The following is a 27413-nucleotide window of genomic DNA, read 5'->3' as shown; positions in this document are numbered from 1 at the left end:
CCGTAGCAGATAGATCCACGTACAAGATTAAGCAAGTGTACAACAAGTTTCGCGACGATGGCCAATTACGAAAGTCTTGCAAGCGAGATAAAGTTCCAACGCCGATAACCACCGACGATAAACACGCGTTTGCGGCTACATAGTAACGTAACATTGCGAATCGTCAGAAATTCAGCAAGGGACGCGACGTGTTCGCGTTTCCTCGCTCGTTCTCCCTTCAAAGGGAAGTCGGCTTGGCATCGACCGGGATACCGTGATGCTTGCTTGATGCGTGCAATAATTATATGCACAGACTGAATTCCCCCCAGAGGCGGAACCATCATCGAGGAATCTCGTTGACCCGTGACGACGTCGTCTCTCCTCTCTCCCTCGCCAATGCGAATAGAAGGGAAAACTGGTCTCGAACAACATTCTGACGGGCGCGCGTGATTCCATATGCAAACACAGAGACACGAGACCCAGCCTCTCCGCACAATGGGCTTATGTCATATTATTCTCCCCTCTGTCTAACCTTCCTACGCCGCCTCTTGACTCTGTCACCCTTCTATGCGTTCCACCATACTCCACAGTGTTCTCCGCATCGGCGATCCTCGATTTCCACTCTCCTTTCTCCGACTACGGTCCACGGTCTGACTCTGTTTTCTCAATGAACAGCGGCCGACCAGCTGCATCGACGTTCCACAGTCTATTTTCGGAGAGCGTCGTCATTCGTGTCTCTGAGCCGCTCGTAAAGTAGTAGTTCAACGGCATGACTGGTGCCGCTGATTGAATCTGGACCACCACTCGAGGTGGACTTGCTCCGTGATTTTGCTTCGTAGTGGTGATGGGCGTGATCAAAGCACAACCGAGATTCGCGAAAGTCGTATACTAGTATATACTACAAACAGCTCCGTACGTGTGGCTCGAATAACATTGCGATAATGGAGAATTATCGGTGGCATTATTCCTGTTGTTCGTTTATTGAAAGATTTTCTTAGGTCCGGAGTGTGAGAACCGTACTGTGTTTCTTAGAATGTTAGAGATAGAGACCCTTTTATTTTTAACGTAATCATTGCGTCAGCGTTGAATCGGTCCCAATTTCTATCTCAAACAGATTCGTTAGCGTCGTTCTCAAGGTTTGTCGAGGAAAGCGAACCGCACTCGAAACCCGCTAAAGATTCCTTAATGGGTTGAAGACTTAAGCCAGCAGCGACAATAAATATTCGAATATGTCATCATCAAAACGAGCGGCGTAATATTTACTTATGGCCAGTTATACAAATAAAACAGATTCGACGTCCAGTAAAACTTCTTTCTTATTTTCTAGTTGTATATCTATCTATCTGTATAGCACTTGTATGTAGATCAAACAAACGATGGCAAAAACAATAAACTGTTTGCTTAACGGTAGACGCCACCTACGACGTCTCGTAGTCTCTTCAGAAATTTCTTTTTCGTCGAACTGTTCGTCATCTCTTGAGACGATCGCAGGCAACCAGACTTTTATCGGGTGGAATAAATCTCGTCGGTCGGTTCGACTTGCATCGGCCGAACTCTGCCGGAGAGATATGGAAAGGAACGATGCTGTAAAACTAATAAACGACGCGGCTATCGATCGGCGACGTTTATCGAGTCGGCGTGCCGCGAAGAATTCCAACCGTTCCAACGATTTTCCACTGGCCAGGCCGCGGGATGTCTGCGGCCAGAAATTCGCACGAAACCATCGTCACCTCGTAAAACGCTGTATAACGTCGTTAACACCACGAACGGGGAAACCTGTGTTTTATAAACAACAAAACTACGATTCTCCAATGCGAATTTGTTCGATTCTTTTTGTATGGTCGTTCATTCGATACTTTCGATATGAAGGATAGTTATAGTAATCTATTGTACTATCGATATCGAGTAATCGCTAACAATAAGCAAGTTAACGATGAGTTTTGCCAGAAGACAAACCGATCTACTTCAATTTGTATTAATTTCTTGTTCGATTGCCTTCTTCGAATCGCAACAATTTTTATACGATACGTACTACTTATACGTGTTAAGTCATTCGATAAGCAGTGCAGTTTTTTTCAATGTAAGAAGATGAATTGTAATTAGCAAGTAGCGTGTTTACCCTCATTTTCTAGAACCATTCGTTATCTTACTATCAACAATCAATTTTCCACTTCTGTTTCGCAAAACTTCTATTATATACTGTAAGTTTTATCATTTTAAACGCCACGTTTGAAAACACTCTGTTACTTATGTAATCCAATATTCATCAAAGAAACGGTAGATCGCAGGTCGTTAATCTTGAGCCCCACATTAACGCGATATTAATATCGTTGAACGTACAAACGATTTTCGCTTAGAGCCCGATTCCCCCGTTCACTACCAAAGGGGATAACGATGCTCCGTCTATACATACAAGCACGTCACCCTCTACCGCGTACGATCAGCATCTTCTCACCCCCGTTTGTGGCGCGTATGTCGCCGCATTCCCAGGAACAAGGGTTTCGCATCGCGCCGTAAATTATAATCGCGAAAATATGGCTTTTCGGGACATTAAGCGGGGATCTCGCTTTGAATAAAGTGGCGAGAGAGTGTAGTAGCAGGCGGTCGAACCCGGGGAACCGGTCACAGGGTGAGCACGAAAGAGGGGGTTAATGCAGCGCGAAGAGGTTGCGGAGCGAAGCAACCAACCGCGGAGCCAGCCTATAATTTCTGATCAGCATAAATCTCCTTTCACCTTGTGGCATCCCTCCGTGTGGCCGCTTCCTTCCGCCGGCTCACGGTCAAAGTTAAACCATCACCCTCTCGCTCGGCAACACCCCTTTCGCGCGCAGTGAATATCATCCCCCGTAGGGATTCTGGAGAACCGCTCCCTCGCGGGATACCACCCCGCTGCCACTTTGAGGCGGCGGCCAATGGGAAGCGACAGAGGATCAAAAGTGCCTTCGAGATAGCACGAATTGCAAATTAGACCGCCTAATATCGCGTCGAAGGGTCGATTGAACCCACGGTGCATAATATCCGGTTGGAACGCGTAATGGACGGGGACTAACCCCACGAAATTCTGTGTGGATGTCGGATAGGCAACGAGATCAGAGGGACGCATCATCGCGATTTCTGTCGGATGCGATTTACACGAGGAAAAATATGGCAGCCTGCCCCGCTACCGGCGAGACGACACTTGTCGTGTCATGTGTGGAATTTCTTTTCCCTTTCTTGTTGTTTGATTCGCTCGTTATGGTCTGGAACGAGGGCAGCGTGTTCTAACGCTTTACGACTGCGGAATATTATGAACAGTTTTATAATTTAATGAATGATCTTTCGACAATTGAGAGGTTTACAGCGATAAGGGAGCAATGTCTAAGTTCTATTTATTGGAACAGAAAGAAAGGTACAGGTTTCATATTCGGGGCTTTCGTATTCAAAAGCGCAAAAGTTTGTTACTACGAATATTGGAAAAGTGATTTGAGTTTGACTGATTTAGACTTGATTACCCTTAAATTATTCCAGCTTCTCTTAGTCTTCCCGTTATTGAAGAGCGAAGGTGCCTGCATATTGCAACAGTCACTTCAAATTTTTTAATTTTCTCTCGTTTCGTGATTTAAAAAATAGATGTTTATAAGAGAAACGTCTTTTTCACGCGAAGGACAAAATTTAGATTCGGAAATGTTATCGACAAGAGACTTGATACAGCGCGCTTGTAAATGTAAAATATATGCTGATAAACGGAATAATGATAGTAATTCATCGCATAAAACACGTGATAAAATCTGGGAGAAAAGAAGGTGTAAATGGAATCTAATAAACGACACTTTAGACCTATCGAATTAATGGGTACGCGAAGCCGGACCGCAGCGTGGGTAAAATCAAAACACGGTAATAACGATAATCCAGTCGAGAGAAAAGTCAGGTAGCAAGAATATCAGCTTCTCGAGCTATAAACACGTACCAAGATAAGTAGATAAAACCGGTTCGCGTCTGTGCAACGAGAACCGGGTAATCTAGCTCCAAAGCGACCGTAAAGATTTAATAAATACTAAAGCTCGATGAGACAAGATAAATCGAAACCCAAAAGAAAATAAAAGTCTATGGAAAACTTAACCCAAACCGCTAAACCACAACATAATCGATGATACAATTCTAAAAAATGAAAAGAACGAAATACACAAAAATAAGATGTCCCTCTTCTTAATTTAGACTTGGCAGAGATAAAAAGAAACTAGTCTCGAACGACGCGGCAGATCCAAATGTTGAAGAAAGTCAAAGAACGGGAGTGGCAGAGTGAGTTTTTTTTTAGGTTACAGCGAAAGAAACGGTGGCATCTGTTGGAATCTCGGTGGAGGGGTGTGACGGATCGCACGGCGGATGTTACCACCATTATTTAGTCGGGATGCCAGTCGCAGAGGACTCAGCGCCTGCGGGTGTGCCGCGCGATTCCGGCAACGGCTAGAGGTCTCCGCGCGTATCAAACGGGGCGCATCGAACGAAATACAGTGATCCGGTCAAAGAGATTCCCAGACGGCTGAGGGTACGAGTCGAAAACAAGTATAGCGACGTACGGTCATCTCTGTGTCCCCCTGGCCGATTCCATCCGCGTTTCCATCGGCGTCCATCGTGGTAAATCCCTTGTTTGCCCGAGCTCCTTTGCCTCGAGAGATTGGAAAGCTTTTTCGCTTTGAAAACCGCGACTCTCCTCTCTTTCCTTTCCCGAGGCTGTTCCACAAAGGAGGAAATAAATTAGATTCCTCTCCGGTCGGTGTATGCCCCTCGTGTGTGTCGTTAAATCACCGAACCGTCTCATCAAAGTCTCTCGCGAACCTACTCTCTGTCCAACCGTGCACTTGTAACGCGGCACGTGAGCGTGTGCAGCGTTTGTTTGCGTCGTATCTACCGCGAAATGAGCATTCATCGCGATGCCTATATCCACTATCGATTGACACAGTGATCCAAAAGAATGATTACGAACGATGAACTTGATTTCTCTTAGGTAGAAACTGTCTATTTTGCTGTTTTAATTGTAATAAATATTTTCTTCTTTCCTAAACATATGTCACATGAGACGAGTGAGGCTATCCTTACGTAAAAACAGCATATCGCTCCCACTTCTATTTTCTAAATCCATAGAATGTTGGCATTCTTCAGGTCAAAAAAAAAAAAAAAAAAAAAAGAGAAAAAGAAAAAGGAAAAGGTTACATTCAAATCATTCTACAATTCAGTCAATGTACGTATTTTCAGTATGACATAACTCGATTGTATAGAGCCACGCGAAAGAATGGAACATTCTCTATCACGTCTAAGAAATTTACGATCCAAGTGACGGATTAACCGGTCTTCTTGGTTAACAAAATAAAACTACGTCGAGAGAAACCATTCAGTACCTGAAGCTCTCGGTGTGCATTACGAAGCCGGGAAAGTATCTCGATTTGGTTTCCTTTTTCTTCGAACGAGACGGAATGAAATGAGCGCACCCGATTTCTGTGCCGCCTTCGAGCGAACGCTAATTATTCGACGAATTACGCCATTAACCGAAGTTCGACTTGCCAGGTCGGAATAAGTACGAGGAAAGCGCGGGGAGGGACTGTGGTCCCGAACAGTTCGCAGACTCGTTATGTACGTTTCACGTCGAGTGTCAAATCGAATTTCTGCGGTGGCATACGAATTCAAATTACTTCGGCGAACTTGCCGAACCGGCCCGATTCGCTGATTCTTTTCGCCTCTCTCACCCTTTCTCTCCTCGATAATTACGCGAAAGTACAGTCAGCGTGTAGGAAGTTTGAGAAACCATGACATCTAGCCCCCTGCCATTAGCTTCCTGTCGACGCTCGAATTTGATAATGCCGATCAACGTACGCGACCGGCAAACGCATCCGGCTCCAGTCGAGAAATTAATCGATAACCGTTTCCAACAGACAGCGTGTCATCCAGCGACAGCATAATAGATGATAATTAGAATGAAAGGTGTGTAAACGTGGAATGATTGTATGATAACGAGGGAACCCGTGTGGTTTTTGGCTATCTGCACGTAATAACTGACTATTTATAGGGGACGAGGCTTTGGAGAAGCGAATACGTAACGTTTACAGGTGTTAGTGCAGCGAAATTTTAGTCAAAGAAGAATTCCGCTTGTTATAACCAAATTTTAATTAGTCGTAATTAGTCATTATCTGCTTATCTGAACGCAAAGGAAAAAACATTAGTAATAAGAGGAATCAACGAACTTGAGAATGAACAAAAATCCCAGAAAAATGACTGCTACGATAGTGTAATAATAGTGAAATTATGTACAAGATGCCCTACGAAACTAGGACAAACTATAGACACACATGCAGCAGGTGATACACTATTTCATTCTCCTTAATGAAATTTTCTCCTACCTCCTACCATTTCCAATCTAACTTGGATCGCTTACACGTAATACTTTTTTATATTATTAACTGACGATTATTTTATCCCTATAATTAACAAACACAATGTACTAACCCTTTTACATTTCTTGCTATCATATACTTAACTACCTATTTATCTCACCACCATCTTAAACTTATTTTCACAAATGCCTACGAAAACTCTACTAAACGCGAAGCGTATATCTTTTACTTGCCAGTCCAGGTACAAAGCTGTCTCTCTAGCAAGCAAGATCGGTGACTCGATAATTATCGCCGCGCAGAAAATCGGTGTTTCCCTTGTACCCGGGCGTGTAGTTAACCAGCAGCCGGGTATTAGAGGTGCGTTATCACCGGGCGAGTAGCTGCATTAATGAAATCCGATGAAAAGGCAAGATTAATGCGCATAAATATCTCAGTCTGACGGTATAAACGCAAGCTGTTGGTACAGCCGGAGAGGGGGAAGGGTTTCGAGGAGTGTACTTTACGCGGGTAATTATGTAAGAAATATGCACATAGATAGCGTAGTCATTAGATTTCCACGGCGAGAGCACGGCCAAGCCATTTTCCCCGGTTTCACGTCGCGCGTTGCGCCTGACGAGCCGAGAAAGAGGGCTGAAAAGAGAGGAGAATTCCACGCAATTAAGCAAAAACGAGACAGCCAAGCTACCACAGGTTTAAAGGGAGAAGAGTAAAAGTAAACTGCGCTGACGGCCGGTCGCCCCGGAACCAGTCGGCGATAATGCACGCTCAGGATAACAAAATTCACCGGCGATATTAATCGACTAATGGGCCGCTCGCGTGATACTTGAATTCCTTCAGTCTTCGGAGATAGGATTATCGCCAGTCAAAGCGCAATTAACCGGACGAAAAGGATTATGACGTTAACTCTGATCGATCTCGTACCTCGCTCTCTATGCATCATTTTAACCTGCCTTTCTCTTCCCTCGATATACGACGGATAACGAGAATAACTCTTGGAACCCGATAGCAAACTAGTCGCAGAGATATCTAAAATATTTTGAAACACCGGTAGATACGCGGGTATCGCGTTGCTCGTTTATGCCGAGAGCGAAAACAGAATGCTAACCAAATTCCGAAACTTCGGAGAACGTTGCCCATCTCGACGATGAATTTTCGGAAGGAACGTGTATTTTCCGGCAGAAATATCGCGATAAATTAAAGTATTGATCACATCCAGAACTATGTACATCTTATAGGAACGCGTCGTGAAACGCAAAAGTTCTTTATGAGTTGACAAATTATTTTTATAATACGTATAAACTGCGTGAAAAATAATACCCCACACTTGATGTTGCAACATTATACTTCAGTAAGTTATTAATCGATTAAACTGTAAATATATTTATTTGCCACAAAACTGGTCTCAAATTCTAGTTCATCGTATCTTCTTTACAAAACCATCCAAAAGAAAGTTTGCTTTTACTATCGATAAATAAAAAACAATTGTTCTCGCATAAGTTAAAAAGTTCGATCCTAAAAATGATAAATATAAATACTACGAAAAAGCAACTGATTTTGAATCGATATAGTATCATCCCGAACAAGCTCTCCGACTTCTTATACTTCCGATATATGCCTTGAATTTCCATTTGGTCGAAACGTATGAAGTTCTACGTCTGACCAGTTTTATGATCTCCTTCGCAATATCTGTCCATCAAAGTACCTGTCCGCAAACAACGACTAGGAAACGCGTGGAAATTGCTGCTGCCAAGCATTTATTTACTGTGCGCCGCGCTGAAAACGTAGTATCCAGACGAGACGACCGACAGGCGATAATTAACTTACGATTTCCGAACGGCTTTAGTTGCGCAAGTCAAACATCGGGGCTGACCAGCCCTGAAATCGGGAGTCCATGTTCGCATCGGCAAACAATTAGGCAAACGTTCCTGACGAGTCGTCGACTCCGTGTCAACAACAAGTTCGTGCAGCGCATAGTATCGATAGTTTGCGGCATCGGGATTATATCGAGAAAGAAAAAGAGGCTTCGGTCGACCCTCCGACGTTTTTCGTTAGCAACGCTTTTCCTTTGAGAAGGATACTTCGACAGGGATCTTCAAGTTTTCGACCACACCTCGATAACAAATCGATTGGAGATTTAGGGCAGAATGTCGGAGCCGAAGTTCTCGCGGAAGTTGGACATTTATAATTAATAGCCCGGCTGCGGCGCACCTTCGTTTCCCGTCGCTAATTAACCAGAGGAGATGATTATATCCATAGCCCTGGTTTAGTGCATCCGAAAACGGCTACCACGACTATCGATCAGGCTTATTACACCCTGAAATCTTTTACCCAGTTTCTCGAATACTTTTTTGCAAAGGGTGAGGTACGAATTGGGATACTATCGTTGGGGACACTGTGTCTCGACGATCGATCGCATGAGTTCAACGAGTAAATAAGGAAGCACTTGTAAAATAACTTTTTTCGCCGCCCATTGTTACTAAGCTGTACATTTAATCCAGATGTTGCTGAATTCTTTGCAAATAATTTTATCTCCCTTTCATTTGGAATTTAATTCATTTATTATTCCAACTGTTTAATTGAGAGAATCAATTTGGTAAAGTCTTTCAGAGTACCTATATGTGTCAACGATAAACATACATTGTACACAGATATCGTATCTCATCCAGAATCAAACAGTGTACTCTTAACCTTCACACTGTAATTGAAAACACGTTGTATTTAATTTCCGCAACTACCATTAAAAACCGTCGAACTTGAAAGGAAAAAGAAATGTCTAGCTCTTCAATTATCCTAAAATTTATTTATGTAACTGACATATATATCTTTATCGATTCTCAGGGCGAAAAAAATTAATTAAATGCCACTTGGGTTAAAGTAATATTCCCCAGTGAATGCATTAGCAGTCGACCATATATAGCACGTGGCAGTATAAAAAGTTAAAACGCAACATACACCGACGCAATGATATCAAGTTAATCACTACTCACGTATACCTGGCTCCTCCAAAAATAGCAGAAACTCTGACTCACCTGGAACAAACAGAGAAGCAAATGGTTATCACAAAACGCCGCTGTTAATTCACCTTAATTACGGTCTATCGCGACAATATAATATCCTGCTCCTTCTCGAGAGAAAGCCTTTTGTACACAGATGAAACTCTCGATTTCAGCTGTCGCTTGCTTGAGCGAGTGCTTAAACTTCCGGAAATACAGCGGACGTATCCGTTAATACACTGATAGTGTATGCGAAGCGCCTTGGAGTTGTGCCTTGTCCCATAATTGGGAACGTTGACGTCGTCTCTCGCTACAAGATAATTCAGAAAGTTCTGTCGACGAGCGAGAGGAAGAACGCTGTCGTGATATTAGGACGAGGTTAAGTGCGACGGGGATAACAGGCGCGGGGGTCAGGTGAACGAGGCGGGGTAAAAGTCGCGAGGGTGGGACCTAGGGTACGGGGATGAAATTTGCATCTACACGACGCAACCTGTATAATGGAATTAAAACGAGGTGGTGCTGCAATTAGCTTTCTAACTAATACTACAGGCGTGTCATACGTGGCGCGCACGAGTACTGCCACGCGTGTCTGTCGCAAGGGGAGAAGGAAAAAAGTAGAGACAGACTTTACGAGACATAGTTTACATGTCCGGATTTTCTCAACTACGCGAGCAACGCGTACTAGCTTGGAAATCTGTAGCGTTTCGACGGTACCATGTCGTGTGCCTCGATGCATCCAGAGTTTATCTTCGTTTAGGTAGAGACGAGCCAAACGAGGGATAAAATGGTTTGTCTGTGACGCAGTTCTCTTTCCTTGTTTCTTTTTGCTCGTTCTTTCCAATGTTTCGTAAATATTGTAAAATTAGAAAAGTCTGCCACTTTGTGTATTCTATGAGAATTTAGACACTATGGAGAATTATTAAAAATAATTAACAAACAGCTATCAGAAAGAATTCTATTATACTAAGGGAACAGATGCGAGCAAGTTGGCATATCATTTGTACGATACAGTGACAAAGAGGGACATTAAGACAATCTTTAAAACAAAATATAAAGACACCATAGGTGCGAAGAATAATCGTAACGGTAGAGAAAATGACCCACTAATAATCTTCTAAAATACATCTCTTCTGAAATTTTTATCAAATTTAAATCTGTAAAGATATTTGCATATAACCCCGGAAGAAGCTCGAATCTAAAAAGAGTAACCATCGCGTTAACGTAGCGTAACGGTTCTAACAATAATTTTCTCGTTAACGTTAATATCCGTACGTCCGTTCCTTGTACGGGCGACGATAAGTGAAACGCAAATTGAACGCGGCTGGTAATAGCGTTCCCGGAGTATTACTTTTAATTCGAGCAGCGCGTCGCCATGCGACTGAATCTCGTCGCGTTTCGCCTCGTTAATATAACTCGGTATCGCGGCAAAAGAAACGCAAACGGTTTTGAACACTTTGAAGCACGCGCGCGCCTTCGCTCGCGCCGAGGATCGACGATAGAGAATTTTATTAGCTCGCTGTAATGAACAAAGTTTACGAACGAGTTTACGAAAGAGTAACCGCGTGAAGAGCAAGTTTTTCGCATTGACTCTGAAGCTGCGCGCGCAACCGGATGCTCGAGAAATACTTTCCGACGTTGGCTAAATAAACAGATATGTACGCAACAGTAAGAGCAACGTAATGATAGCCGCCCCCTGCGTCTACGTCGTGGAATTAACCTCGCGTCGGATAATGAACTAGTTAGGTTCGCAAACGACAAGGGGAACGGATGAATCGGCGTGGGCGGCGTCGCGGTTTCAAGAAGGTTACGAAACGGAAGTAACGTTAAAGGGGAAGGAACGACCGCGTGGAAACCCATGGACAAGTTGCGCTTCTCTACTCTGCAAACTTGCCGATCCAGACAAGTTGGCCGATAATTTATGGAAACGCGTCTCTAAATCTTCCGACTGAAATTCGATTCGTTTCGAATTCATTTCGACCAGCGAGTCTTCTCCGTGAAGTTCTATGCTCCACTTTGAGGATGGAAATTCGTTGATAGAATTCTACCCTACGATAAATTGTGCGATTAACTTCTTAGGATTTTCGTTTATTGCAACGTTTAACAGATTCGCCCCAAATTTTTCTAGATTACTTTATTTTATTAGGTCCTGATCTAATAATTAGAACCTAATTTAATCATTTAGGTATGAACAAAAATGTGAGATGCGAACTAAATTCTGGAAAATAATGATTTTTGATTTGAGAAATAAGGATACTTTTAGCTCCAAAAGTAAATGTAAAGACAAATTTTGATAATACAAGATCGATAATTTTTCAATCTTTCTTCTGCAATCTTCAAACGTAAAGCATTTTAAAATCGTACAAGAATTAGAAAGAACGCGTTCACTCGATTTGTTGATATTTTATAATAAGTAACTAACTCAATGATCAATCTTTTCGTCTTCCCTTGCTTTTAACGATATTTATCGCGTAAAGGATGTTCTCGTCGGCTATTCCATATCGTCGCATACGCTTTGCAACGCGGCCAGATTACCGGTTGTCCGATGATTTTGCACCGTTTGTGTTTCCTGGCCTCTGCAAACAGTCGGCTGGTACGTCGATGACTACAGACGGTTGAAAGGATTCACCGAAGGGTGAGAGGGGAAGAGATATACCACAAGAGGGAAAGACAGGAACAAGGATAGAGAGGGGCAAAGACAAAGGATGCAGGCGCGAGAGGCTGTTTCCGTATAATTACAATACACATCTCGTCCAGGCCATTGTATGTTCTCGGAAACTGCGACAAGCTAACTAGCTAGTGGTCACCGTAACTAGCAATCCCGTATCTTCGTGTTCTGCCCCTAAGTCAGAAAGCTCGTGAACCGGTAATGATACGTTAATATCCCTGAGGCGATCTATCAACATGCCAGACGCGATCGTCAGTACACGATGATTAGGCGTAAGATGTTCCGTGACGATCGGAAACGCTACGAAAAGCGATAATAACGACTTTATACGATGTAAGAAGATAAAGGAAAGATTAATCCAAGTTTGACATATGAAATACGAAATGACTACTACAGAATAAGTCTAGAGGAAATTTTTATCTTGATGATATACATACCACGTTCTGAACCTGCATCTTAGATCGACAAAGGTATGACTTATTAAACGAGAGAAGAAGTTTATCGACTCAGGAGGTACGCTATAGTCTTGAATATTTCAAAATCAACCATCCATTGGATACTTAACTTGTTAACCTGTCGTCTCTTAAGCACGAACATTTCAAAAGTTAATAAAGGCGAATCAATTTCAGTTAGGTCAGTCCTAGCCCTCATCAATGTAGCTGTGACGTATAATTAATTTTTAACAAAGAAAGAACGACACGTAAGAAGGACAAAAAAAAGATAAATGAAAAAATTAGTATGTCTAAAATACTGTAGGATCTTACTACAATTAGTTTATTTAATTTAGATTAAACAGGTGTTGGTTAAACAGGAAACGGTGGTTGTTTAACGCGAACTAAATACAATAACGTACTATAATTAAGACAACTAAATACTTAATTTGCAACTCTCGTCACCACGGTTCCAACGCTCTCTCTCACGCGGACCACACTCTCTCGTCAACGCAATTCGCACTCTTTGACTCCTCGATTCACACTCTCTGACTTCTCAACTAACACTGACTGTTAACTCGTCTTTCTCCCTTAGCATCCCTTTGTCTTTTGTCTTAGCCTCACCACGCACGTGTTCCGCAACCGCTCGTGGCCAAGGTCACGCAGGCCTTTTCCACGTAACTATTCGATTGAAGAACCGATGATACATTGTTGAGTCTGTCGGCACTTAGGCTTTCTCGCGACATTGTTTATAATATCTCTTAGGCCTGTCGTCCACGATACTACAATACCGACAATCTCAACAAGTTGTCTCCTCCTTTGCTAAAATAAGTTAAAGAAAATGGTAACGAGGCGAAACTGGAAACTTTTAAATAGCAGAACGATAAATAACACGAACTCGTCGAACAACCTATGTTGTAACCAATTGATCATGTACGACTTAATTAATAACGGAACAATTGTTTGTGCATGAGAGCAGAGAGAAACGATTGTTGCGGGTTTCATCGCTAGTCTCTCGGAAGAAATCATGCAACAGTGGATGAGATTAATTCGATCCGATATTAGAGACGAGAAGGAGGATTATAGAGGTGGAAACAAGAAAATCGAGAGTTAGTAGCCTAGGGAGAACGTCACGGAACCGGACCAGGGAAAATGCCAGCAGCCGGCAACGGCTCTCTGTCAGTAGTGTAGCATCGAGGATATTACCTAGTGGTAGCGTGAAGGGGCAGCAGGTGATCTATTATCAAGGCTCGCGTGTAATCAAGCGAGCTTCAGACGAGCGGACGAAAACACAGACACGCGCCAACGTGGATAGGAGATGATCAGCGATTAATCTCGTACGTAAGGAACTTCGAGGGTGGTTCTCCTGTAATTTCCAGCCAGGAGAACATTTCCGTCCGCATTTAGAACGAAAACGACCGACTTGTGTTGCGTTTAGAAATTCTTTCGCCGCGATTTATTGCCCTGCCAACCACCATGTATCCGCGATCTTGCGCGAAACACCACCATTATCCTCCTTTCAAAGTATGTTCATACCTTGATACGAAAGAAAAAACAGAATTCTTAACATCTGGAGATTAGATTAAAATGATTCAAGATATAAATTTTCGCTCGAAAGTCTTAGGCTGCGTTAGTGTTTGGCTCAAAATTGAAGAAAAAGTTAAATAATGACGGTAAAAGGTACGAATGGGTATTTACCTCGATATTTTATATGATAAAATATGTAACATGTAAAATGATGTATGCAATTTAAAGTTTATGATCTACATGGAATACCGAAGTTTCATTAGAAGCTACAGGTAATGCGCATATGTATGTTTCATTATATTCGCGTAATTTCCAGTACACTAAACACTCTGCATACAATTATTTATATTAGAATAATGAGAATCAAATTCAATACACGCAGTTGTTTATTCTTCGGGGATTAAACAACAATTGTAAATTTTATTTTTCTTACGACCAGAAACACCATCAACAAGAGAATCTGTAAATTCCTTTGATTCTATCCAACGACCGCAAGATTCCTTAATTCGTTCCTGCTTTCACCACCGTTAAACGATCCGATTCTCGGTTCGTGACAGAGAAAGACAGACTTTGTCAGCGTCGTGTTAATACCCAAAAGACAAGACCGACCGCGGTATGTTTGACGTCGCTAAGCTTTCCTGGAGCCACCGAAGTACCAAGAAGTTTCGTTTATGCAAAAGGCTGAAAGAGACAGAACCGTGCGCGTTCTTTCGTCGTACTCTGCGACGAGTTGCTTGAATAATAGAGACAAAACCTGAGACGATGAAAGAGATGGTAAAGGGAGAAAGTGAAGTGCAGAGAATGGAGACTGCGACGCGATATGAAAAGGAACAGAGAATATAGCGGGTTACAGCGACTTCTCATGGGACGTTAACTTGTCGTATACCGGCACTTTGTGTACCGACTGTTTTCCAACGATGCGTGCCGGCTCGTATATACACGCGGACGAGCCGTCAGGATGAAGGAGAATGCGATTCCGTGCATTCGGGGGCATCGAGGCGCGAGCCTCGTTCCCCATGCACTTTGCATCCGCGGTGCATAATTTGTGCCCCGTTCGCTCAGCCTGTTTTCCATGCGACTCGATCGATGCCCATCATCGGAGCTCACGGTTCGTCCACCGCGTTCCCTTTTCAAACACACGGACCGGCCTGATACGCGTTCCACGTACCAATTACACTGGCTACGCAGTAGACTCTATGCGACCGCGATGCGGAGACTATAGCGGTGTGTTTGTTTCGCGGAGGGAAGATTCGACGCCGATATGAAAATGTTTGATCGAACCGTGCAGCTCGCCGAATCGCGGGGCCTCAACGAATTTTTATAACCGGGGAAACGGCCTGTCAGTAGCTTTCCAGGGGGGGAACATGCCAAAGGGAGGAGGTTATGGCAGAGAGCTTATTGGAGTGCTTTTACCGAGGCTGCTAGGTCTTCCATTAGTGGCTGTAATAAAACGTTCCGGTACATATTACGTATGCTTTTACATCGATAAACGGGATGCTGTTTGTTAGTGTTGTTTGGGATTTGATTGGGAAATGACAAATTTGTTAGCTTGTTCGTCTTCTAATGATCCGTGTACTATTGAATTTTAAAAAGACGTGTAAGATTAGAAAATTAATTGACAGTAGAACTAACAAATCAGTCAAAATGACTGGTTTCAAATTGTTTGTCCTCGCAGTTATTCAATACGATGTAAGACTTATTGACGAAATTCATAGTGAATGAGATATAGATATTATCTGACTATTTTTTATTTTCTCTCTGTAATGTATTTAAATATAGGTCAGAGGTTAATGAACTGGCGTTAAAATCATACCAGACAGAGAAAATCTTGTTCTCAGAAAGAGAGTAAATAAAATGTTTCCTAACACTTTGAGTTTCCGTTCCATATATATAGCTTTGATAAAAAAAGGGTGGGGGGGAAGCGAGATGAAACATCGTTACCGAGAACTTCCACTTCTCATTTGATCGAGTTATCACACGTTTCGTTGAGAACGTAATATTTTTCCAGGACGATCGACCCGGCTGGCCAGGATCCAGCCGACGCAGCAGAATCGGAAGAAAACGAGGAAAAACATCTCTGTTGTCGACTGAGACGACTTTGATTGGCAGAATAGCGGTTATTGGCATCGGCCGTGCAACACGGAACAGAGTTCGCGGTTTGGGATTCGCCAGCACTAGCCGGATCGATGAAACCGCTCAAAATATGATCGAGTGGACTCCTGGCTGCTCTTTTTAATTCGGCCGCATTCACCGGGGAAAATGGTACGTTAGTGCGTCGACTTTCTGCCGGGCAGAACGTGATTCCGTGGCCGAGCAATTCGCGATCGCAAAAATTGCCTGGCATGACGAGTGGCCATAGCGAGGTTGATAGTGGAATGAAATTAAAAAAAAAAAAAAAAAAAAAAAAAAGAAAAAAAAACGAGCGGACAAAAAGAATGAAATAAAGAGAAAGAGCGAAAAGAGGGACCAATTTCATTCATAATACATTCAAAATCATTTGGATTCAGTCGCGAATCGTTTTCGCCTGGCACATATCTTTCGATTTTCCGCGCTACTTTCCACTTAAAATGCATCGTATCAAAGCCTGAGAGTTAGATTTCAATATTTTACTATAGGAGAATGCACAGAGAGCGTCGCGAGTGTCGTGTAAAAATCAAAGACGTCGTGATAGAACGCGCCTGACTGTTTCCATAACGTGATCCTATATTCTCTACATTCGCTCGCGAAGGTATTTCAACACCTACACGTGGAAAATTTTTATCTCTGTATCGTACGTTTTGTACGAAACATTTTGTTATTTCATTAACGCTCTAACGAGACTGTTTACATTGGTCAACTTCGAAATAAGTCCGAAAATGTACATAAAAGTTACAAGATATTTATCGGGAACATTTTTTACTGTTAAATAAATGGTCCCACTGAATAATTTTAATGGATAATTGGCTGTTTAAATATTTTTCTGATTTCTGCGCGGTACATATACATACATATACCTTGTACACATACTACAAACATTAGGTTGTCCGAGAAGTGTCTTTCAGGCTCGTCTTTTACAACGATGCATCTTTATTTATAAGGACATGAAACCTAATCCGTCGAACGTTGTGATCTTTATTTTGATAGAACAAAATGGATCATACGTAATTAAAAAACGTAATAAAAAAACGAAAGAATCTTTTCGGACGACCTAATACATATTTCGTAATTTCTACATGCATGAATGTACATATTTTCTACGTAATGAAAAGTATCTACAAGTGCGAGCCTGTATATGTACACGAGTACAAATCGAGAAATCAGAGCTCGGGTACTTATATACGTATCGACATGGAAACATACGAAGACGTGCGCCACGATCCTACAGAGACGGTAACATATCTCAGCGTAATAAAAGATGGTGAATATCTCTGAGGCCGGTCCGATGCTATCGATAAAGCCTGTCTTTCTAGCATGCGAATAATGGACGTACGAGCGACGCATTGTTGTCGACTGGTAATATTTATCGTCACGAACATGGAGATCGTGCATCTCCGGATGGAAATGGTTACAAGGATTTTCCGTACACCGCCATATTTTCAGTAATAAAGAGACCGACTGAGAAGTGGACGCGTCAGCGTTCAGCCTCGCTGGCATTAAAAAGAAAAGAAAACACGAGATGAAAAACAAGGAAGAGAAAAATACTAGCGGTGCTTTTGCAGTTGCAAATGAAGCCGAGTTCGTTTGACGAGAGGCGTATTTAATATTTCCATACGCAAATGTCGAAGGAAGAGTTATAAAGAGAATACCGAGGCAAAAAAATTTTACCGCTAATATCTGTGAAATTTGTGTGCGTTCTTTTTCTTATTTTTTATATATCAGGACGATGGAACGTGCAGGTTTTTTCACTCAAAAATCGTACCCATTTAATTTGCCATCGTTTGTCGGTCAAGTAACGTAAAATAAGCTACGACAAGTTACGATACTGCAATAAGTTGGAACACTTTTCATGCACAAGTTTCGGAAAGGGACACTAATCTCCAATGCTGAATGTCTTGTCAATCTTCGATTCATTCTCGTGCAACGTGGTCGAAGTATCACGAACGGCCATAAAATACGTAGACACGATGTTACGCAAACTTTACGTGAGCCCCGCTCGAATTATTACCTCTAAACCCTCAATCGTGGTTAGAGGGAGGAACGGAAACCGCTTTAACTCTCTTCACGATCGCGAAATGATAGTCCCTGTCAAAATTATTGCTATCCATCGTACGATATATCCAGCCGACCGGATACCACACTTCGATAAAGTATAGTGCGCGAAAGTGGCCGACCTTAATTGTAAAACGGAAGTCGCGTTATCGACCGATACCGCGGGCATAGCCGACGATTTGTGAACCTTCAAATGTTTTGCGTATTTTATCATCGACCATTGCATTTCCGAAACGATTTCGATTGTAAATGAACAGCACATTTTCAAAGCATAGTAGTAAAATTCCAGTCATGAAATTAGGATTCTCTGTTATTCCAAGAAACATTGATATTATTTAAGGAAAGTATTAAGGGTAGAATGGTAGATCATAGATTCTTGGATAACTATTGGAAGGTTATAACTGTATAAAGTTTTCATTATTTCGTTTTAACAGAAAAATCGTGGTAGTTACAGATTTATAAGTTTGTCCAAGTCGGAGAGTAACATCAACTGTAATTTCTAGAACAGCGTTTTTAGAAGGACGAGGATAAAAAGTTGCGCTATTAGTAACTCAATCATAGCTACGGCGGCAGTCGTAAAATCCAATAGAGCTCGTTCGTGTAACGAAAACAGAAGTCGTACAGAAAGTACAGAGTAAGCACGAACCGCGTGTCGCAAGAAGCGAAATGAACGCCACTCGCGCCTCGATGTTTGATCCTCTATACGTAATTTCTGCGACGCCCAAGGGATGAAATATTTAAGTTTCAAAATTTTCAAATTTTCTCTTCGAAAGTATATATTTAAATTTTCAAGTTGCCCGATTATTAATCTTTTAATTTGTATATTTATGCGTTAAATTAATGCTCGCCAAATAACAATTATGCAAAAAACGAGAGGATAAAAAATACTCTCATAATCGCGCGAATTACGACAACACCTCCGCCATCTAAAAAAAGGTAACATTAACGCGATGATAATGGTATGTCACATTACCGCGCGCCACGCGCGATGGTTCCGCCGTTACGTGAATAAATTCCATTTACCGGGATGCACGGTGGCCGCGTATAATTCTTCATTTCGTGTGTCTTACCAGGAAACAAACGACACCCGTCTCGCTTCTCGATAAACCAACAACGGCCATAAAATAATTACGCATTTGCCACACGGCAAAAACGAGAGGGAAGAAGGAACAAGCATAGGGAGGCGTCCGAAAGGAGTAAAAAACGCGTCGTAAAGTCTTGCCAACGTTGAAATACGATCACAGGCTGCACGGAATAACCGGACCGTGTCTCGATTTATTAGCCCGGGCTCGATCGATACTCGTTGCCCGTGCATGATTAAGTTTTTATCGAAATCCAAAGTCCCGCGTCACTCATAAATTCGGCAAAGCGCGAGAACAGAAATTCGCGTGCACACATTGTGTCTATATATAGGTACATATGTACGACAGAAGCTGAACAAGAGAGGGATGAAACGCGTCCATCCGTTTCAATGAGGGAAAAAAAGGGGCAGGGGTGTTAGAGCAACAACGAGGGCGAAGGTAGGCGCGTTTCGCGAGATTCATCGACAAGTTCAAAGCCGATTAAAACGCTGTCTCGTAACACGCGAACGGGCGCCGATATTTAATTATCGAGAGTCGCGGGCGCGTTCTGTTTGTCCGAAACGCTCGCATTATTTAACGTATTTACGGACAAATCCCTGAATACCTATGTTTCCCGATGAAAGAACGGGCCGGTATAATCCGTTGCAGGAAAAACGCGAAACAATGTTTCCTCCTCGCCGAAAATACGACAGGACACGCGCGCCGATAACAAAATACGACTGAAAAACGAAATATGTTCTCGCGGATCGAAACGGGCGAAAGGAGGGGAAAAGTAAATCGAAAAACAAAGGAAAGGATACGCAAAAACTTCTACCTACCTCCATCTATTTCCACGCGCGTGTCGTAAAAACGCTCTTTCCCGAGCAACGGATGATCAACTCGCGAAATGCATTTTCGCGAGGTCTTGCCGCGGGCACGAAATAACGTTTCGACGAAGGGCGACGAAGCACGATGAAATGAAAAAAAGAAAAAAAGGGAAGAGAAAAGCACAAAAAAATATACGAGTCGTCGCGATGGAGGCAGTTGTCGCTCGGCCGATATTCATTAGAGAACTTTCATATTCTTTCAGCTCGGGCGATACCAATGTCGTTATTATAGCAACGCCGACCCTTATTATAATTTCTCCGCGACGTGCTTTCGACTCGGATTGATGGGAAACGAACCGCGCGCGTTCCAAGGATAAAAAAGAAAAGAGCACAGGAGAACGGAGGGAAGGGGTTGAATGTAGAAAAAAATCTCGGGACTGAACGATGCTGAGGGGGTGGCGGAAGGATGACGGGAACGGAAGAGACCATTAACGCCGATCCAAAAGATGCCTGAGCGACGTGATATTGGAAATCCTCCTTTTTACGCGAGTTCTCGTCCCTCGAGAGTGCCGAGCCACTCGATTTTTACACCGCCAACTCCTCTACATCGCCCTGTGCCACCCACGCGATTCTCTGAACGTCTATCCTGCACGATTTCGTAGTAACTATTGTCGAACGCGAGTTTCCGGCAGATATATTTCGCGGTGCTCGATTCCGGTTTACGTGCGACCCTTTACTCTCTCGCGCACATGTAAATGATCAAAAAAGATCATCGAGAAAAAGTTCATCGTACGGAGAATGTGTTATATTATATATATGTGTTATATGTGTTATATTATATGTTATAATGTGTGACGCCACGTGTTTTACAGTTTCGAATAATGAACAGCAAGAGAGGAAAATATCTAGGAGAAAATACTGCGGCGTCTTAACCTTTTGTACCTATGCTGGAAGAATAGTATTAATTATCGAAAGGGCGAGGAAAACCAGGTCGAGCATTGTACCGCTTGAAGGAACGTTCTCTCTACTTTCCATTTCTCGAGAACTACGATTCGATAAAAGGAAACACGTGTAAATGGCAGTAACGAGAGCGAAATAAAAACCAAGTTGCAAATAGGAACGTTTGAACTTTTTGGATTCTTCGTACGCATTGCAAATCGCGAAAAGCGCGGTTTCCAAGTTGACGTAGTCAACGAGTTTCGATTAAAACTAACTTTAAGTTCATTGCTAGTCAAATTTCCGGTACCTGTGCTATGCTTTAGTAAATAAATTTTCATAAATTTGAAAAACTTCATAATTTCTCATTTACGTTGACATCGCAAGCATACAACAAAATCTCGTGTCGACGGAATTATTCGAACCTTCTCGATCGGATCTCTTTCTATATGTGCGAAGCCTTCGTATTCCACCCTCAGAACGCTTCCGCTGCATTCTTCCCTTCGATAAATCCATTTTATCCACTTTTCTGCCCTTTTCTCAATGCGAGCTTCGAAATTCGGCGAACGTTCGACGCGCCACACAGCCCTCGAATCGCGACTTCGCGCCGCGAGTTGCAACTTCATCGTCGGTTCGACGTTCCGCCAGTTTGTCGGATAGTTTTCGAGCACACGAGACGTGGAGGGAGAAGGGATAGCGGTGGTGAGAGGGAAATGTTGCTGGTGTGAGCGCAGATATCGAGCTTCAAAGAGTCGTATCCATCCTTTCAACGCTCGACACTGCCGGTGTGTTCGGTTTTTTAAAAGCTCTGGCCCGGCACTCGCTCGTCGCCATCCCACCGGACCGACTTCCTCCGACATAGACGTCTTTCTCATTCTCACTCGTGCAACCGGTTCTTTTTTCCTTTCGTTCTCTTCCATTTTCTTTATTTTTTACTCCCACCTTGGCAAGACTGGCATAAATCGAGCGAAATGCACGCTCACGCGCGGCCTATCGATCGCTTCCGGGCCCCAAAAACACGTGGAAACATCAAACGATAGCTCGGTCCACGGGACGAAGATTCGACTTCGAAGCGAAGACACAGAGTACCGACACGAACTTGGTTAGACTGCAAGATGCATAAACATCGGTAACAGGGGAAAATGGGGGAATCTCGAGGGAAAACTCGTGAGAACGATGAAGAGAATAAATTGGCCGATAAACAGAAGAAGACACGAGTGTTCGTAGAGAGTAAGACGAAAAGAGAAAAAAGGGAAAGAAATAAGGGGTAGAAATGCTAGCAAGCCGTAAGTCTCGACGTTATCCTGTTCTCTGCCGCTCTGACTACTCGTCGATCTTCCATCTTCGTTCGTTTTCTAACCCCGCAGCATGCGCGCGCGCCCAGGGCGAAGGAGCGCGTTTGCAAATTACGCGCAGTCTGAGGCGACTTAGGGACTTTCAGAGTTTTAATTACTCCGTGCGAGAGCCGCCTTCTCTTTCTCCCTTTGCGCGCTCCACTCCTTCATCCCCTCGACCCCATCTCCTCCTGCTTGGGGTAGCTCTTGCATCCACTTTCGTGGCTCTTCCTCTACGCCACGTGCCGGTATTCCCGACGTACTATTTCAATTCCGCGAAAGAGTTCCGCTCTTTAACGTAAAAGGGAAGCTCGATTCCCGACTTCTTTCCATCCGATGAGGCCGCAACACCCTGTACGTGCCGCGCCGCTTTCCAAACCAGCACAGTTAGCAGGACCCAGATTCCGTTTCGACGATCGCGGCCAACGGTAGATTCGTGAAAAGATGCCGCGAATTTCGAAAGGAAGATTTCCGTCTGTGTACGATACTCTCTCACAGAACGTGAGCTTTCGATAGAGAGTTAAGTAAATACGATCGATGTGAAGCGTTGAACGAAGTTCGACGAAACGAAGGAAGTCGAGCGAACAAGGTCGCGATTCGCATTCCTTCGATGTACAACAGGCTCCGGGCTTTTTCGAGGGTTTTTAACTTTTTCTTATTTTTTTCCTCCTCTTTGTTCTGTATTTCAGTCGGAATGAGTTCTTTCTTTTGTTTACTAGGCGAGCAGGCGCCTTTTATCCGTTTCACTCGCCATTCTCTGAACGCGTGTGACTTAACATGCGCGCGGCTCGTTAAACAACTAATACGCGGCACACATATCTTACAGGTCACGTTCTACCTTCGTGTAGCCCTCGTAACTTCCCCTTGTAACGCGGCCCATTAGAAAATACAAGAAAATATATGAAAATCGTTGAACCATTTACAAGCACGCCAGTTTCCTATCGCAAACGTGCCACGCGTTTTTCGCAACACGCCATACGCCTCGCGCGGAATCACCGTAGCGATAAACCCGGAAAAAAAGAACAACAAGAAAATAGAAAGAAAAAAGCTGTCGTGACGCGAGTTACAAAATCTAGATAGCAATATTGTAACGCGCAATGAACACAGTTATGAATGCCATATTTCTGTATCGATGAAAACATTCGTCCATGTGCGAATTATAGAACGAATTGCCCTACGACATTATTTCTCCCGTTTTCTTCTTTTTATTCTTTGTTAATTTCGAACGAGCGGCTATTTTTAACATTCGACTAATAGGGAGAAGCTAACTGGATTGATCTATACACTTACAAATCGTTGCATTGGATAGCGGAGAACATTTAACTGAAAATTCGTTTATTTCGTACTATCGTCGAACATCAAAATTGAAAATAATAAATTCATAAAGAACACGCTAGTAACTTTTGTTTAAATACAAATTATAATTATGACTAGAGATTGCGGTGTAATTAACAAATTGAAGAACGCTAGGGAAACGTAGAAAAGAGAAAGATTTACAAAAACGGTCAAACATCGCTGCGATATTTTCGTTCGAATTGTTAATGCACGGTACGTTAGCGGATGTTGGATAATTACAGGTAGTTGGGGAAAAAAATCGTTGAAAGTACAGTACCGAGCAATGCAACGTTCTAGCTATCGTTCAAGGTAATTTCCACGATCCTGGGTTTCTTGTCGAGTACGTAAGCCACGATCGAAACGATCGGTCGACAGTGATGAATGTCGCGTTACCGGTGGTCCGCTGTCGTAAAAACTCAATACCGCTAGGTGGGAAAACTTGGAGTTGGGAATTTCACGCGAGTGATCGAACACGATCAAAACCAAAGCAAGATGCAGCTGTATCGGTCATTGTCAGGACGAGTTTGGGCATAATTCGTACAAATTGAATTTAGATTTTTTCCTCGTAGAATTTGAATGGTCTTATAAATCATTTATAGATTTGTATAGTGTCTTTTTAAAAAGTACAGGGAAAATCATAACAAAATTTTTATCTAATTTTGTTCGAGTAAAAATATATACTTGTTATGAAATTTTAATATATAGACGGCAAATGTTTCTAAAGATATTTTTCCGAAGAGATGTAACTTAAATATTTAGTATTTGTTTACGTACGTTTATATATCTTCTGCCATAAATGCAAAAATATCCGCAGTTTGCTAATAACGAGGATATAAATTAAAAAAGAGAAAATTATTGAGCACATCAAGGGCAGGGAAAATAGTAGCAAATAAACGAACGAAATGCCTGGTATTACGAAACTAAATTTATTAAACGCGAATGCTGCGGCAAACCGTTAAACAGATCGATAAGGGCTATACCTAAAATTACCAAATCCATAACGAAAACAGAGGAACCGAAGTTGCTCGATAAAGAGCATTCGTAAACTATAACAACACGCTAACAGAATCCTAGAGTCGCACATAAGTCTCCAAGTCATACAACCTCGCTAGTTTCGGAATATAGTTTAAAGCAGTAATACTCGTGAAACTAGAACCAGACCACTTTGACCTCATAAGACCTTGTACCGAGTGATCACAGAGACGTAGGAGCCTGTGTACTTCGGGTTTATGAGACCTCGTATCGAGAAACCTAAAAGTGGCGTCGGACAGAAGACACGAAACTTCGTGCTAATATCAGTATTCCGAGGTCTTGAGACTCGAATCGGACAAGAATCACGAGGCATTGCTGAGGCTAACCACAAAGTCATGACATCTAACAAGTTAAATTATCCACAGTTCGTGGAATCTTGTGCTAGGATCCTAGCAAGTCGTGAGAATCTTATTAGACAAATTAAGAGTCGTAAAATTCCGTAACAGAATCCGGAATTTATTGAATGTAAAGTAGAATGTTTTGGAGTTAAGTCTGCCAAATTGAGTTATGAATAGAATATTGAGTTAAGACGTCTTAAAGTCAACGAATTTTTATTCACGACAAATTGAGGTTCACGAAGATCTTTTAGACGCCACCAAGGATCTTAAGCTTCTTAGGAGACGTACATTTTTCTGTAGAGAAGCAGGTAAATTCTGCATGTTCCGTATCATTTCTTTCTTAACCACTGAATTTTGTGCGGGGTTGTTTCTCTGTGCGGCAAAGTTTGACACAATCCTAGCGTAAACGATACAACACTGCAATGTGTGACGAATAATGCTGTTCTCTACGCAAGCACATTGGAATGAAGTTTTTGATAATAAAATTATAATTTTTCTTAAAGATATGATGCACATGCTTGAACTTTAATAATTTACTTTAATAATTAATAATAAAATTGAGTGTGATATACTTTACAGCACGGTACGACACATAGATCCACGTCACAATAATTTTCACACTCATAGCGCGATAGTGTTTTTTAATTGCTCTTCGTTTTCTACTTTAAAGCAACATTTTGAGGTTGAAGATTCTGAAAAATTACAAGGATACAAATCGTCATGTTAGAAAGAGCATCTAATAATGGTATATTTATTTTAACGATAAGCAACAATTGATATCTGACACTGGCATATCAAAAACAAAGACTATATATTCTGCCTGTATATTGTTAACACTATTGTAAAGCGTTGCGAGGACAAGAAAAGTATGAAGCAAGACAAATGAAAAAGATCATTAGTTCAAACGATGAGTCAGTAGAATGAGCCACTATAGTAGCGCATCGTACCTGAGAGATGAATCCTATACAGATGTAAGTAACGTTCGTAACATCTATCTAAATTATGCTTTTCGTGGTCCGAATTATCCAATCTATCAATAAACGCTTGCTTTCAGACTCTAATAACGACGAGAACCATCTGGAATAATTAACAAGTACGTGTGTATCCAATTGATTTAGAGATCTCCCAGCAGGCACAGCGCACAAACGTATCGTCAAAGGCCGGAACACACGCACTGGTACCGCAAATAAATATTGAAACACAAACTCACGACTACGCGTCACGCACAACTTCTCCAAAGCGCTTCGAAACGGAAAAATTGCCTCGATGGAGCAAAAATTCTATTCGCACTTCACGATGCTATCTTTTATTCGTGTAGACGATGGGTATCTGAAATGAACTTGCGTGTTCATAAGACACCGCGAGGATTTCTGATCGTACCGAGAGTATCGGAAATAGGAAGGAAAAAAAGAATAGACCATCCGGAAAAGGTTAAAGAGGCGATCTCTTTACGTTTCATTTATAGTACGCATCGCGGCAGTCGTTGAATCTACTATCATTTAACGGCTATCATAGATAGCAGGATGGAAAGAACGGCGAGATAATTCGAAGATATTTCACGAATTATCGGCAGTGGTTGGTTTACGATGACTTTTATTCGTGCAATTTACAACGCGGCCGCCGCGACCCCGCGATCGGGAAGCTGGCGCGTCTGAAATATGACGAAAAATATTAGGTTTTACGAGCGCCCAACCTATGGCTCGACGACAACGAGAGGAAGCCAGGAGAAATCGCGGAGAGGCAAAGTAGGAAGAGGCAAATTTATCGTTAGTATTTTTCTTGCGCGAAAGTGCCCGGAATCTTCGAGTTCCTCTCGGACGTGCCAATATTTTTCCCTTTCTCGAACCACACACCGGAAAACGCGTCTTGCCATCCTCTCGCTCCTCTCTTCCGGATCACGAGATTTTCCGATGGTTCGCAACGAAAAAATAATCCGTAGGGGATTTTAATTCAAGCTGTCGCGAACGATCGCGGCCGGGACGCCGGGTTTGAGTGACAGACACAGCCAGCGGAATTCGTTTTCGACCGTGTGAAACGTTCCCGGAAACGAAATTCGTTTCGCGTTCCGGGCCCGCGCTCGGCCAAAAGTAATTAGTATGCAGATATCTGCGTTTGATGAGTCGAATCCCTCGTCGTGCACCTTTTATCCCCTAGCAGCGAACGTTTCGAGGACGCTTTAAAGTGGAATCGCGGCGACAAAGAGCGCGAATGGCTGAGCTGTCGACGCGTAGAACTGACAAAAACTGTATCAGCAACAAAGTCTATGATGGAAACAAGGTGTTCACTGAAAATTCCAGCAGAGAGATAGAGAAAGGAGAAATAGTCAGACGCAACGTTGCACCTCCCGAGGGGATCGCGCGCGCCAGAGAAACTCGGCAAACAATTATAACTTCCGGTGAGAA

General features: G+C 42.6%; 1 protein-coding gene across 8 annotated transcripts in view; it reads right to left on the bottom strand.

Moving 5' to 3' along the window:
* The window catches only part of LOC100651327 (E3 ubiquitin-protein ligase MYCBP2), a 260738-nt gene that overhangs the window by 196706 nt on the left and 36619 nt on the right, over window positions 1-27413 (bottom strand). The window lies entirely within an intron of this gene.

Source organism: Bombus terrestris, chromosome 7 (assembly GCF_910591885.1).
Source record: "Bombus terrestris chromosome 7, iyBomTerr1.2, whole genome shotgun sequence".
NCBI classification, from domain to species: domain Eukaryota; kingdom Metazoa; phylum Arthropoda; class Insecta; order Hymenoptera; family Apidae; genus Bombus; species Bombus terrestris.
This window is presented reverse-complemented; position numbering and strand designations above follow the sequence as displayed.